Source organism: Equus quagga, chromosome 6 (assembly GCF_021613505.1).
Source record: "Equus quagga isolate Etosha38 chromosome 6, UCLA_HA_Equagga_1.0, whole genome shotgun sequence".
Lineage (NCBI taxonomy): Eukaryota > Metazoa > Chordata > Mammalia > Perissodactyla > Equidae > Equus > Equus quagga.
In genome coordinates this window covers 126504173-126517712 of record NC_060272.1, presented here as the reverse complement: position 1 = coordinate 126517712, position 13540 = coordinate 126504173, and the positions used below count along the sequence as shown (strand labels likewise).

The 13540-nt window shown below is 40.5% G+C and overlaps 1 protein-coding gene across 1 annotated transcript in view; it reads left to right on the top strand.

Moving 5' to 3' along the window:
• Positions 1-13540, top strand: part of LINGO2 (leucine rich repeat and Ig domain containing 2) — a 362366-nt gene that overhangs the window by 284052 nt on the left and 64774 nt on the right. The gene's annotated exons all lie outside the window — the stretch shown is intronic.

Here is a 13540-nt window from a genome sequence, read left to right as displayed (position 1 = left end):
GAAAAGTCAGTTTAATTCCTTGAGCCTCAGCTTCCTTCTCAGTAAAATGGGATTAATAAAATTCCTTGGAATGTTGTTTAAGGCTTGGAGACATTGTAGACAAAGCAGCTATTGAATAGTAGGCACTCAATGGGTGGTAGCCAACAGCAGTCGTGTGTAAGGTAGGCAGCACTAAATAAATGTTGGAATAATAGAATTATGATAAAGAGGTGGATTATAAACCACGGTGTCATAATAGAGGAAGAAGCTGCCATGAACCTATAAAGAAGAAAGAATTTTCTCATTTGAAATGCAAAGAAAAGTATTTTAACAATTGAGTGACTGTCTTGTGAGGTAGTGAGATTCCTGCCAAAAAAAAGACAAAAAGACTTCAAGCAGTCTTCGAACACTGGAAGTTGGGAAGAAAGTTACCCTGGAGCGTTGCCGGGAGACTTCCAGTCCAGCAGTTTTTGAAAAGCAGGTTCATTTTCAGCAGTGAAGCCTTCCCAGTCGAAACCAGGACCATCTTGTTCAAGACAAGTTATTAGTAACTTCCCTCTGCTGCCATTGCATAAATTCTTTCAGGGGAATTGAAGAGACCACAACTAACTTTTAAGGAATCAATCTGCTTTGCTAACATCAACAAAAAAATAAGAAGAAAGAAGGCAAAACGTAGTTTGTAAGAAAGGGAGTGATAATCATTCAACATTTGATTTACACTCTCAATGCCATGAATGTAGCCACCAGGTTTTGAAAAAATCTCCCAGGACCAAGACGAAATAGCTCATCTCATCTCCTGCTGACTAGCACGTGGGCTTCTGCTTGCTGCATGTTTTCATAAAGTTCCCATTTTCGGGGAGCGTGGCAAAGGTGTGAGGAGGAGCAAACTCAGCCCACGTGTGACCCCATGGAGCTGATGTTCCAGCAGGAGCACAAGGAAGCGGGTCAGGGAGGGGCACTTTCTGAGAGGAAAGATGGCTGACTTGGACCTTCTCATGAGCCCTAACACCAGAGGAATGGGGCACTTGTATTTGTGTCTATTAAGGAACAAAATTTTAATGAGGAGACTGTTGAAAGACTAAATTGTTGTGTCTGGTCCAATAACATCAGAAATTGAGACTTGCCATGATTGAGTCGGCCCCTACCCACTTGGAGAGTCAGCACCATAAAGTCACAAATCTTCTCATCCTTTCCTCTTCTGGGATGAATAGCAGATCTGCCCAATCTGAGATTGTTTACACACAGGGCCGTAAAGACTTATATATACTCTCGATGGAATTGTAAGAGGTCTGACTTTTATGGTGCCCTGCTCACTCTTTTACACGCACACACACACATGATCACACACACACCCGTCCTATGCTTCAAGATGGCCTAGATGGCACTTCCTCTGGTAAGCTTACTTTTATTTCCCCTCTCCCTCCCTCCCTGCCTTTAATTGTGTTTCTCTTATAAGTTAGAAAGTGTAATGTGTTTTCCTGCATTTTTCCCAAATGAAAATCTCAGGTTCTTTTGGCACTTAAATTTTTTATGTAGAACTTCATTTTTTTAATGACATAGACAAATCTATTGATCTTTTCCTTCATTAGCCTAATTTCTTGAAATTAAGGGCACAGCCTTATTCTTTTGAGAAACACTTATAGAAAGTTATACTTCATGAATGTCCAGTTTGTTGAGGCCCCACAGGCAGCCTGTACTTGTTTTTTAATTCTACGAGGTGGAGGAACCATCACGAATGTATAGAAGTCCTCTCCCTGGCCTACTAAAAGGATTCTGGATTTTTTGTAAACTTCTTCCCCTGCCCCACCCTCTGAAGATGATCTTTCCATGTCATGATCCTTTTTTGGAATTTCATGTTACAGAATCAAGATTAAAGACCCAGGAGAAGGAAACGCAAAATGTTCATTCAGAAAAAATTTAGAGAGAAATGCTGGGGAGCAAGCAACCCTGGTGTCTAAAGGAAGTGAATATAGAAAACAAATAAGAATTGTAATATATTGCTGTGGTTTGTGAATATCCTTCATAGGGTTTGAAAAATACAAGTAAGAACCAGCCCTGATGGCCTTAGAGGTAAAAGTTCGGCTGACTCTGCTACTGTAGCACAGGGTCGGTTCCCAAGATGGAATCACACCACTTGTCTGTCAGTAGCCATGCTGTGGTGGCAGCTCACATAGAACTAGAAGAACATACAACTAGAATGTACAACTAGGTACTGGGGCTTCAGGGAGGAAAAAGAAAAAATAAAAAGATTGACTATCAATTTTCATAACTAAAAAAAATACAAGTGAAAAACCTACATTTTTTGAAAATACATTTTGTTTATTGGAGTGTTTTTCTGTAATCTCAATACTGCTCTGGACTACTACCCATGTTATAATTTTATAAGAAAAGCTTTAAAAATTTATGAATATGAACATGTGCACATCTCTACAATGTTCCATAATGTGTTTTCCCAATACCTCAGATACTTGGCTTCCCACATCCTTTCCTTTCTCTCATCAGAAGCCCCTCTGGTCTCATTGTGGTTTCCTTTTCCCCAGCCACTTAATAAACAGTTACTTAAATGGACTGTGATAAATGTCTGTCCTGGCATGCTCTCAAATTAAATTCATTATAAATGTTGGGTTGCTTAGGCTAAAATGCCTCTTATCATCCCAGAAAATGAAATTACAGGCTCATTTTTCAAAAGTAGCTAAGAAGAGCCTGTAGTCATAAATCCTCTCATTGTGGAGGTAGTGTCACCTGGTGGTTAAGAGCTCAGCTCTGACACACGTCCTCATGGTTCGGTCCTAGCTCAGTTACTATTGTCTGTATAATCTTGGGAAAGTTACTTGACCTTGCTATGCCTCAGTGTCCTCTCCCAAAGGGAGAATATTAATAATGCTCACCTCACGGGGTTGTGGTGACCCTGTAAATGAGTTAGTTCATGTAAAGAATTCATAGAGTGGCTGGCACCTAATATGGTAATTGTACTCAAATAGGAGGTATTTTAAGAGATCATCCTAGAGACATTGCATGAAAAGTTGGTAGAACTGAAAGCAGTCATATTTGGTGATCCATATTTGAGTCCCTTGTTCTGATTTACCCATTCACGCATTCAGTGGTGATCCACTGAGCCCCTGCCATGGCAGTTCTGGTACTATGCCAGCAATCATGGCACAAAGATGAGTAAGACCAAGTTGTTGCCCACAAAGAGTTCACAGACTACAGAGGGAATCAGCACGTAAATTAAAATGCAGTGGGAAAGAGCAAGAATTTTCAAAGGCCTATAAAGGACAAAGCCAGTGTGAAGGGAGGCATAAATAAAACTGTCCAGGGGCTTGGGAAGACTTCCTAAAGGAGATGAAAGATTAGCTGAGTTGTTGAGGGTAAATAGGCACCTGCCAGGCAAACAATCAAAGAAAATCAATTACAGGCAAAGTAAATAGTGTACAAATTTATGAAATAGCTAACAATTTAGTCTTACTGGAATATAGAGTTTGAGTCAAGGAATTCAATAGACAGTTCTAGAATAGTGGACTGGAGCCGTGAAGGCCTTGTGGGCCCTGCTAAGAAGATAGATCTAAGTCAGAGACGACTGCTGTTTGTTGTGTATCTGTGTTCATGTAACTAGGGCTCCAAGCCGGAGTTGCCTGCATACCCTGAGCAGACACCAGTTATGACCAGGCAGATATTTGATTCTATCCATACTCATGTTTTCTTACATTAGCATTGCTCGAATGGAGTGCTTGAGTTTGGAACCTTGGAAACAGGAATTCAAGCAGGATAAGCAAAGCAGCAGCGAGGATGAATTACGCACAGATATATCCAGATGTGTGCAGAAGCCCTGATACAACTAATTGCAGTGAGCATTACAGCTTTCTCATTTAAACGCCAATTCCTCATTTATAGGGATTGAGAGTTTTCCAATTTCCAAGTCCAAGTTGTCTTTAGAACCTCTTGTACAGACTAAGCTAATCATCATTCTCTGTGTCTAGAAATATTCCAGCTTCTCACCTTTCTTCTGAATTTTTTAAACTAAGTTGCTAAGGAGCCTTTTCCCTCAACTTGCCTTTCATCTTACACGTCTACTTGCGTTTTTCCACTCATGATGTTTCAGTACGCTGCTGAAAGGGAACCACTTTCCTCCATCTAATTAAGTACTTGGGAGGCATCTTGGTTTAGTTTAGGTGGCACCAATCTTTGGGCTGACGTGTTCTCCCTCCAATTGTCCTTTGCAAAGCAGCACTTTTTCTTTGGACATTTTTCTAATGAAAACCATTTTTTGCCAAAAGATTATTGCCTTATTGATTATGAACTCTGCCCTCTAGACAGAGTAAAACCCTCAGCCATAGTCCTACTAGAACTCAATTGATAACTTCAATCTTTCTTGCTTTCCTAACAACCACAGTTGGCTAACCAGGAGCCCCAGTAAAGGATCTGGCTACCCAGCTAAAGTTAGTCCTACCCTGGCTGTTACATGCCTCCAGCCTGATCTCATGCCCCCCTCTCCTTTCCCATGAGGTGGAGCATTCATGTATCCTTTCACTTTTGGTAAAAAGGAAAAATGAATTAACTAATTGCTGGTAAGAAGATCGTCTGCCTCAGAACAGCACATCATTTCTACATAGTCTTTGCCTATTTTCCATTCTCAAACCTTCCCTTTTGCCTCACAATGGTGAGCACGAAACGAAATTATCCTGTTTAGTATGTGATGTGTTGGCTTCTATTATAATTGCTGCCTCACCAATAGAAAACCCCTTTGGGGCTTATTTAAATTCTTTAACTCTTTCCTGACATTCTGCAGAGAGGTTTCCTAAGCCTCAAAGCACTTTATTAAGTAAATAAACAAGACTGCCATCTTTGGCACTGTTCCAACCATAATCAATTTTCAAAATTGCAGGATAGGTATTGAATGACCACATCAACTACGTGATGAATCGGTATTAAATTAGTATCATATATTTATGTATTATTTAGTTTCTGCTGTTTCTATTCTTCCTTATTTAAATAATGATTTCAAAGCAAGGGGATATATCACAGCTAATAACAATCAGGTTTTACATTCATATAGAGTCTTCTAACTAATACTAAGTACAATACATTTTCAATATATGTTCCCCCACTGTGATGTCAGCTGTATATGTTTGAAAGATTGATTTCACTTCAATTTGAAAGTCCTAAGAGTCTTAGAATTTTAATAATGAATGTTGTCCCTGAAATACATGTAGTTATTAAGGATAAAGTCAAGGTACTTAAAATAAATTCTTCAACTGAAGACAGACCTGTATGACGTTTATTAATTTAATGTGTAATGGATAATAGCATTTGTGTCTCATTATCAAATTATGTTGAATTAACAGAAATTCCACTATTCCAGTTCACAGTTACTAACACTGGAATCTGTTATATTCTGCAGCATACCAGAAACAGTGTTATAATCGTCTGAGGTAGTCATATGAACTGTGACAGCCCTTCAGAAATGAGACACTGCCCTTGAAATTATTTATTGAATTGTTTTGAGAAAGGCATTGATATCCACAGTGGGAACACAGGTTCTGAATTCAAAGTAATGTCATTTAAAATATGTCCTATGAGGAAATTTATGGCTTGATCCATTTTGCCTATACAAATCCCTCTGAAGCATAAATCATAAAACAGAGAAAGAACCCGTATCAGCGGTGTAGCAGTGTGCTGACAAGAACTAGGAAACAAAAGCAACTTTAGACCGTTGTACCAAAAGACCCTGAGGGGTGGATTTTCTAGGGTGCTAGTGCTCCGAGCTAATATATAATTTTTTCTTCTTTAGAAAATATTTGAATATCAGAACAGGCACATTAGTTAAGGAGTTCATCGATGTCGTTAGTTCTGTGTGTTGCAATAGCTGTGGAACAGGAAGGAACGCCAGTGATAGACACACTTCACCTGCCTCATGCTCACAGTTAGCCACAGTCATCTTGTGCACTCAAAATTTGCAGCTAATACTCATTAGCAATTCCTACCTGATCCACCTGAAATGGTAGTTTGGTGCTGCTGCTAACGACTGGAGCCTAAACAAATAAGAGGAAAGAAATGGGCTCTGAAGAAGAGAAGACATCAAGTATTAGCTTAAATATTGTTTTTTGAACTCATAAGAGAAAAAATGATGTGTCAGTGGCTATCATCCTGAGAACTTTTTCCAGGGGATAAATCCTTTTTCTCCAAGCCAGGATGGGATGGATTCTCAGAGTTTGTACTACAGCCAAGAGATACTATTATTGTTTCCTAGGCTGACTCGCAAAGCCCCATCCTTCGAGTATCACACATGAGGATACTTGAGTTCTTTGTGAGTTGTTAAAATTCTAGACTTCTGGAACACAAAGAAAAGCCAGGCTGAGCTTTCCTAACTAGGATATATGTAAAATCTCCAACTAACTAACTGCCTGCAATATATACATTTTCGAAAATTGACAGAAAATGCTCCCTAGCAAGAGCGCTAAATGGAATGGGCTTCTGGGGAAACATTCTAAGTAGGAACAGGATCCCAAAGCAGAATTTCCAAAGGAAAGAAAATGAAAAATCAGCTTTCTTCTGCCCTTCACAGCTGCCCCTCTCCCTATTCAACAACTGGCAAAGGAGCTGTGTTGTTACAAGACACGCACTGGGGAGCAGAGTACCAGCTGGTGTGCAGGCAGCTGAATGCCCTGGCAAGCCCTGGCCCCAAGAAACCAACACTCACAGGTTTAAGGTAGAGGAAAAGGGGGAAATGAAGCTGATTCACTTAGGAAGAGCCTTCTAGACTGTAGGGAGGGCCAGAGACCTCCAGAGCAAATGAAGCTTCGCTAGGGCATCTCTAAGAAGACAGAAGTTCATAAAAATGAACTGCTCCTTCTTAGAGAAAACAATATTTTAAGTTGTGTTTACAAGAATAGAACTCACAAGGGCCCAGAGGAAATTGATGGACTGGGACAGGGGTGAAGTGATTTCTGGCAAAGAGATGCCCTTCAAGGACACTAAACACATCGCTTGGACCAAATTCACACCCAATTTCAACTAACTGAACTCGGCAAAGTCTTCTGCTCTCTTCCTGATAAATTTGATCCTGGTTATTTCTTCGTACTTTTTCACATTTCACAGATGACGTAGCTCATTAAGAAAAGGATTTAATCCTAGGCAGAATGGAAAAACTTCAAAAGTTTTAAGGTAATTGTTGGGATTTTGTCAATATGAAAGTAATCTATTCTGAAAATATAAAATCTAGGAGAAAAAAAGTCAGTCCATAATGAAATTACCTCATTGATATTTTAATGTATTTACTTTCCGGGAGCCTTTTTAAATTATAACATGGGAACTTACCCCCTCCCACTAACTGAAGCTGCCAGCCTGGTTTTCATTATGGCAGATCTGTGAGCCAGTGCAGATGGGTGAGAACCTCTGATGACTCCTAAGAAGAGATCCTAATGAAAGGATCTCCAACACTAGCTCATTTTGGAGGGCACTGACTCTTGCCCCACCTCTGACTTTCCATCATCACCAAGATTCTTTCAACTACAATAATTTAATAAATATGGTCCTGAGGACATGTTAGGAATTCAATGAGCATTTGTTAAAAGAATTCATAAACACCTACTTAGTGTAAACACACTGAACTGGGTCCAGTAGACGTGGGCAAAGGGAATGGAAGACACAGCTATCTTGACATACACAACTGACCCCAACTAAAAAACTAAAGAGATTATGGAAGCAAATGCAGAATGGTACAGGCTCTGTGTTATCAGTTGCAATAGTACTGGCTTCTGTTTGTGCTGTTTCCTAGTCTTCTAGCACGTTGCTCATCTCAGTTGAGAGCTGTAGGAGTTTCATTCGGATAAACAATGAGAGAAAAGATAGCAAGACTGCTCTCTCCTAAAATTTTTAGGCTCAAATTTCTTTCTCAGATGAGAGAAGCCTGGTGGAACTCCCCTTTTGAGAATTGTATCCCATTTGCTGCACACAGTTCTCTTGATGTGACTGACACCACTGATTGGATCGTTATGACTCAGCTAAACCAAAGTTGAACTTTCGGATGGCACAGTGTTTACTATTATGTCATAGGAGCTCATAGAGTGTTTCTGGCAAGATCCGCCTATGCCAACGTATGTTCAATAGTGGGTTATGGGTTCTCATTCCAGGATTCCGGGTTCATCACCAACTAGTTCTGTGACCTTGGGCACGTTGCTTGGCTACTCTGTGTCTCAGTGTTTTCGTCTGTGAAAGGGTTAAGAAAATCCATTATGCCTGCCTCAGCAAGCAACTTTAAGGACTGAAGGCAGAGAGTAGAAGATATTTTTATTACCTGACTATCTGTAGGTTATAACTAAATCCACAAAGAGTTGAATTCCCGGAATCTTGAGGTGTGTGAAGTTAGTTATGTGAATCGTATTTAATTGTTGACAAGGGCACATCTCCCTCTGCCTCCTCAGTAGGAGCCTCTCTATGGTCAGCATTCCTGCAGTCCTGGAGGCTGAAGGGGGGGCCGGGCGCTGAGAGAGAGGGCAGTGTGTGCATTTTCATAATATAAATAGGGCAATGAATGCCTCCTCAAGTGGAGTACCAAGAGAAAATAGCCTGAACCTGCCATGGGTTTTATCATGTTGTTTTTTTCCCCAAAGAATTGGATTAGGCCCTGTGTGGAATTGTGAATACACCTACTTCATGACAGGACGGCAGAGCAATCTGTTTTCAAAGGCCAGAGCTGTTTTTCCCCCAGCTCTGCAGTTTTTCTCTCCTCTCTTCATCCCAGTGAGGCTTTTTTCATTTTGAGTCAGCAGCCTGCCGGTAACAAAGGTACCCAGCTGTTCTCTGAGTTCTAATCTCCAAACAGCTTTTAATAGGTACTGCCTGCCTTCCATGCAGTTGGCTGCCACAATAACACACCAGATTGCAGGTATTTTAAGGAGGATTCGGAGGATTATGGTGAAGTGTGGTTTTGCCCCACAGTTTAAGAATAGAATTGCTAATGTCTCCCTGTAATGATTTGTTTTCCTTTGATGGATAAGTGGGTGTTCTGGACAGCTTGCTGCAATACAGTACTGCAAGGGAGCAGGCAGAGTTCTCCCAGAGGGACCCAACCACCCCGGACAGACAGTAACCACAGCTAACACCGACAGAGCAGCTTAGGTTATAGTTAGCTCGACTGACCCCACCCCAACAACAGCGCTGTGAGGAGATATCTCATGGTTCCTCTTTTATAGATGAGGAAGCTGAGTTTTTCAGAGGCTAAGGAACTAAGGTCACATAGCAAGTCCATGACCAACCCCAAGCTCCAATGAAAACAGTCTGTCAAAATCCATCCACTTCTAGTGAAGTGGGTAGAAGCATAGACAGACTACTCAGCTTATGCAAAACAAAACAAAGCAATACATGGGATGGTCCCATTTTATTTAGTGAGTGTCTCCAAAACCTAATACAAAACCCACAGCTGATACTGTGAATATATCAGAGAAATCACATCCTCTATATGGTCTTGGTCTCCAGGGACAGTTACTGCTTCTTCCATTTAAAAGACATATTTATATCCAAGAAGAAGCTTGGATATGGGGAGAACTTGACCTAACGTTATAAAGCTTCATTAAACTAAATTCCATTATTTATTATTATAGAATCAAACATCAGAATGGAAGAGCATGGAAGTGATTGTATGGTTTAAATCCTTGTTCTAGGGAATCCTTTGTCTCCCTCTCTAAATGCAGTGTGGCCCTGGGGAGTTCAGGAGCTTGTCCAAGATGTACCAGTAAACACAGGATTCTGAATTTCTGCTAATCAGGACAAGAGAGTGGGCTGAAGTTTAGCTCTGTACTGACTCAGAAGGTAATGTTTGCTAAGCAAATTAACAGGGTAAACACACTTTCAATAGAATAGTTAAGCTACTTAAGAGAATAAATTGCTTTCAAGCATCTATTCACATGCAAATGATTGATATACTAATTATAAGTCATTCTTATCTTTTCATTAAAGCCTGCTCCCTGAGGAACTCTATTAGGTACAAATTTATTAAGTCTCTGTTCCTGAATATGTATACCAGCATCTCTATCTTAGGAAAACAGACTATTTTAATACAGATTTTTCATTGGTCGGACAGACACCTGGCCCTCTTACCCGCCAAACCCAAATTAATATTTCACCAAGAAACATACATTGAGTGCATCCTACATGCTGGGCACTGTTAGGAACTGGCAGTCCAAAGGTGGGTAAGATACGATTCTTGTTTAGAAAAGGCCCACGGAAGTTTGATTCTGTTCTTTCTTCCCAGGAGGTCACACGTTTTCCATTCATGAATGTTTTTATGACCCTGTAGGCAGCACTGGCATGGGGAGGGAGGATTAAAGGTCACCTGATGGTATCTAATGTCATTCGAATACCATGACTCCAGATTAGTTTGTACTGTGTAGACCAAATAGTTTTGTCAACTGCCATGTAAATATGTTATCTCACATTAAGAAATTGAATTTTAATTTCCACGGTTAGTATTGTAATTCAGTATGAAGTAGAAAGACCCGGTAGCTTTTAAAGGAAAAAGGCGGGTCTAATTTTGAAGGACAGCTGTGTCTCTTCTGGTCAACATCTTTGGGAATTGAAGGGATCCTGTGAACAAAGTTTTCCAGTTATCTGAATCCATAGGCTTTTAAGCGCCAAACTTAGTTTTATGCTATCCATTCTGAATTGAAATCTTTTTCAGTGGATAAAGTACACTTGCATGCATTGTTGAACAGCATGTACTGACTTCTTCTATCCTCTTGGTTGTTCAGCCCAAAAGCCTGGGCCTTGGTCTTGAGTCCTTTCTTCTTCTCACACTGAATATTGGGTCTCCCTCAATATGTATCCAGAATCTGACCACTTCTTACCTTCACCTCCACATGCCACGTCATCCTTCATCAAGAGTATTCCAACAGCATTCTAAGTCTCTCTGCTGCTGCCCTTGACTCCTTTGAATCTCTTGTGATCCTTTACAATTGTAGGACATGTCAAACCCTGCAATGATTTTGCATCAAACGCCAGGTCAAATGGCCAACAGAGCCCTAGGTGGCTTGGCTTCTCTCGCTGACCTGTCTCCTCCTGCTCTCCCTCTTGCTCTGGCTGCCTCTTTGCTGTTTCTCAAACACACAGGCATGCATCCATCTTGGGGCCTTTGCATCTGCTGTTCCTTCCATCAAGAATGCTCTTCCTCCAGATTCCACCCATAGCTGCTGCCTCACTCCCTTTGAGTCTTCACCCTAATGTCATTTCACAGTGAGGTCCTCCTTGGCCTCCCATTTAAAACTGCTGGCACCCCGCCTGGGACTGCCTTCCCTCCTCTGCTTTATTTCTTCCATGGCACTTACCACTGACAGACTCTGTATGTCTCAATTATGTTGATTTCCCTCCCACATACACCAGAATGTAAGCAAAATGGAGGCAGGGATTTTTGTCTCTTTTGTTCACTGCAAGGTTCCGAGCCTTTAGAAGAATGCCTAGCACACAGTAAGCACTTAGTAAAAGCCTGTGTAATTAATTAACCTGTGAATTGAGGGGTATCATTACTAAACCCTAGTTGGGGCCCTGTCTGCACCCCAAGATGTACATATCAGAGTCTCTGCAGGGGCGAAGGAAGCATGTCTAGTTTGCAAACAAAGTAACACGATGGCCCATTGCTTTGATTTGTTTCCAAGTTTTTAAAAGAAGGATGGAGTTTATAATCTTTCAGAAATAGTCACTCAATGACTTCACAGTGTCATTTTCATCTATGTCTGCCTTTTAAAGATTGTCTGTAGATTGTCTGTTTCCTCCATCATTAACGGTATCACCTTCCCAAACTACATTCTAGTCTGTTGTTTATAATGTATGGTAGGGTTACAGCATGTCAGAATTTTGCCTCAAATAGTATTAATTAGCTTCAGAGAAAAATGTGTGAGAGGCTCACTCCCTCAGACTGAAGTGACTGCTTTACCCCAGGGTCACCGTGATACCAAGACCTTTCCAGCCACTTAACACCTGCTGTTAGATCCTTCGTGCACATTGGCTACTCCATGCTTTCTTTATTTCCTTTTTCCAAGCCGTTTTATATATTTGTGATCACCAGAGAAGGAAATGTCTCTGGGCCATTTTGTTTCATCTTGGGTGCAATTACAAAACTCCTGAAAAACAGACAAAGTTTCTAAGACTTTTCAAAATTCCTTAAATGCAGTGAGTCTATTCGTTCAGGGCGTTATACTTACTAGTCAATATGTAAATGTCAAACGTATTGATTAATTAAAATTCAACATTATTTGATAAAAGGCAATGAAGATAAAAATAAATATGCACTTGGTTTTATACTTTTCTATCTCAGAATCTCAGGAATGGCCTCACCCAGGGAAGGTATTTTCTCACAACCTGGTTTGCGGTAAACATGAGTCATTCATGCCCAAGTTCACATCTACCATGACTGCTCCTTCCCCGTAATTTTTGGCTTTTCCTGCAACTTCAGGGGCAGCTGGTTACAGCCTGAAGTATAAGGAGGAACCCCTTCTCCTGAGACATCAGGTTTACTTCTGTCTTCTGATCTCAGGTGGCCTTGCATCATCCTCTCCGATTTCTGGGATCCCAGATTCGTTTTCTTGCGCTCATCACTTGACATTTCTACTCTCCTTCAGTAGGAGACTTGCTGCTTCTCTAGGGACGGTGGAACTATTGTGCCTTTGAGCTTTGCTCTCTGACCTACAACCTTGATCCAACCAACAGGAAATGCTTTCAAAGTCATGTAATTGCACATTAATAATTAACAGTAATAAATACAGTTTGTTGAACAATGTCTACCTGCCACAAACTGTTCTAAGAGCTTCCCACACATTATTGCATTTAATCTTCACAGCACCCGTTGAAATTTATCCTTAATCTCCAAAACAGCTAACAATGCCCATTAACCATGATGAAATTGATGTGAAACCTATAGGCATGCATACTGAGTATGTGTATGTGTGAAAAAGAAAGGTGTATTTAGACAACAAGAAAAATATGTTTCTCCTTTTAGGTAGGAAAATAACAATTCAGAGAAGTTTTAAAAGAAACAAAAATCTAAACAACAATCTGCTACCTATTTGCTAATTATTGTAAGCTTTGAATATCTCAATATATGCTTTTGAAATTTATCCCTGATTACAGCCTTTCTCAGGTCACTTTTCCTGTCTTCTGACATCTTCTCCTTCATCTTATTTTTGACTGATCTTTGATTTATGAGTGTGGTTCCTTTCATAGCTCCTCCTGCTGCTGGCCTTCTGAGTGCTAAATTTCCCCGCCTGCCTCTCAATTTTGAAGCGGCTTAACCATTTCCCCCTCCAAGCGGATCAACAATCCTTGCATCTTCTCTCTGCTTTCTGTCTTCTGAGTAGCTCTGAGGAGTATCCTGCCTCTTTTTAATTTACACCTTAGTGATTCCCAGCGTGTTGGCCACACATCAAAGGCAGCAGAAGAGTTGAGATGCTTGTTAAAATTCAGATTCCTGGATCCCACGCTCAAGAAATGATGATTCAGTGGATATGACCTTGAATTTTTGCAATAGTCTCTAGTGATAGTGATATGCAATAATGTTTGAAAATCACTATTCTGT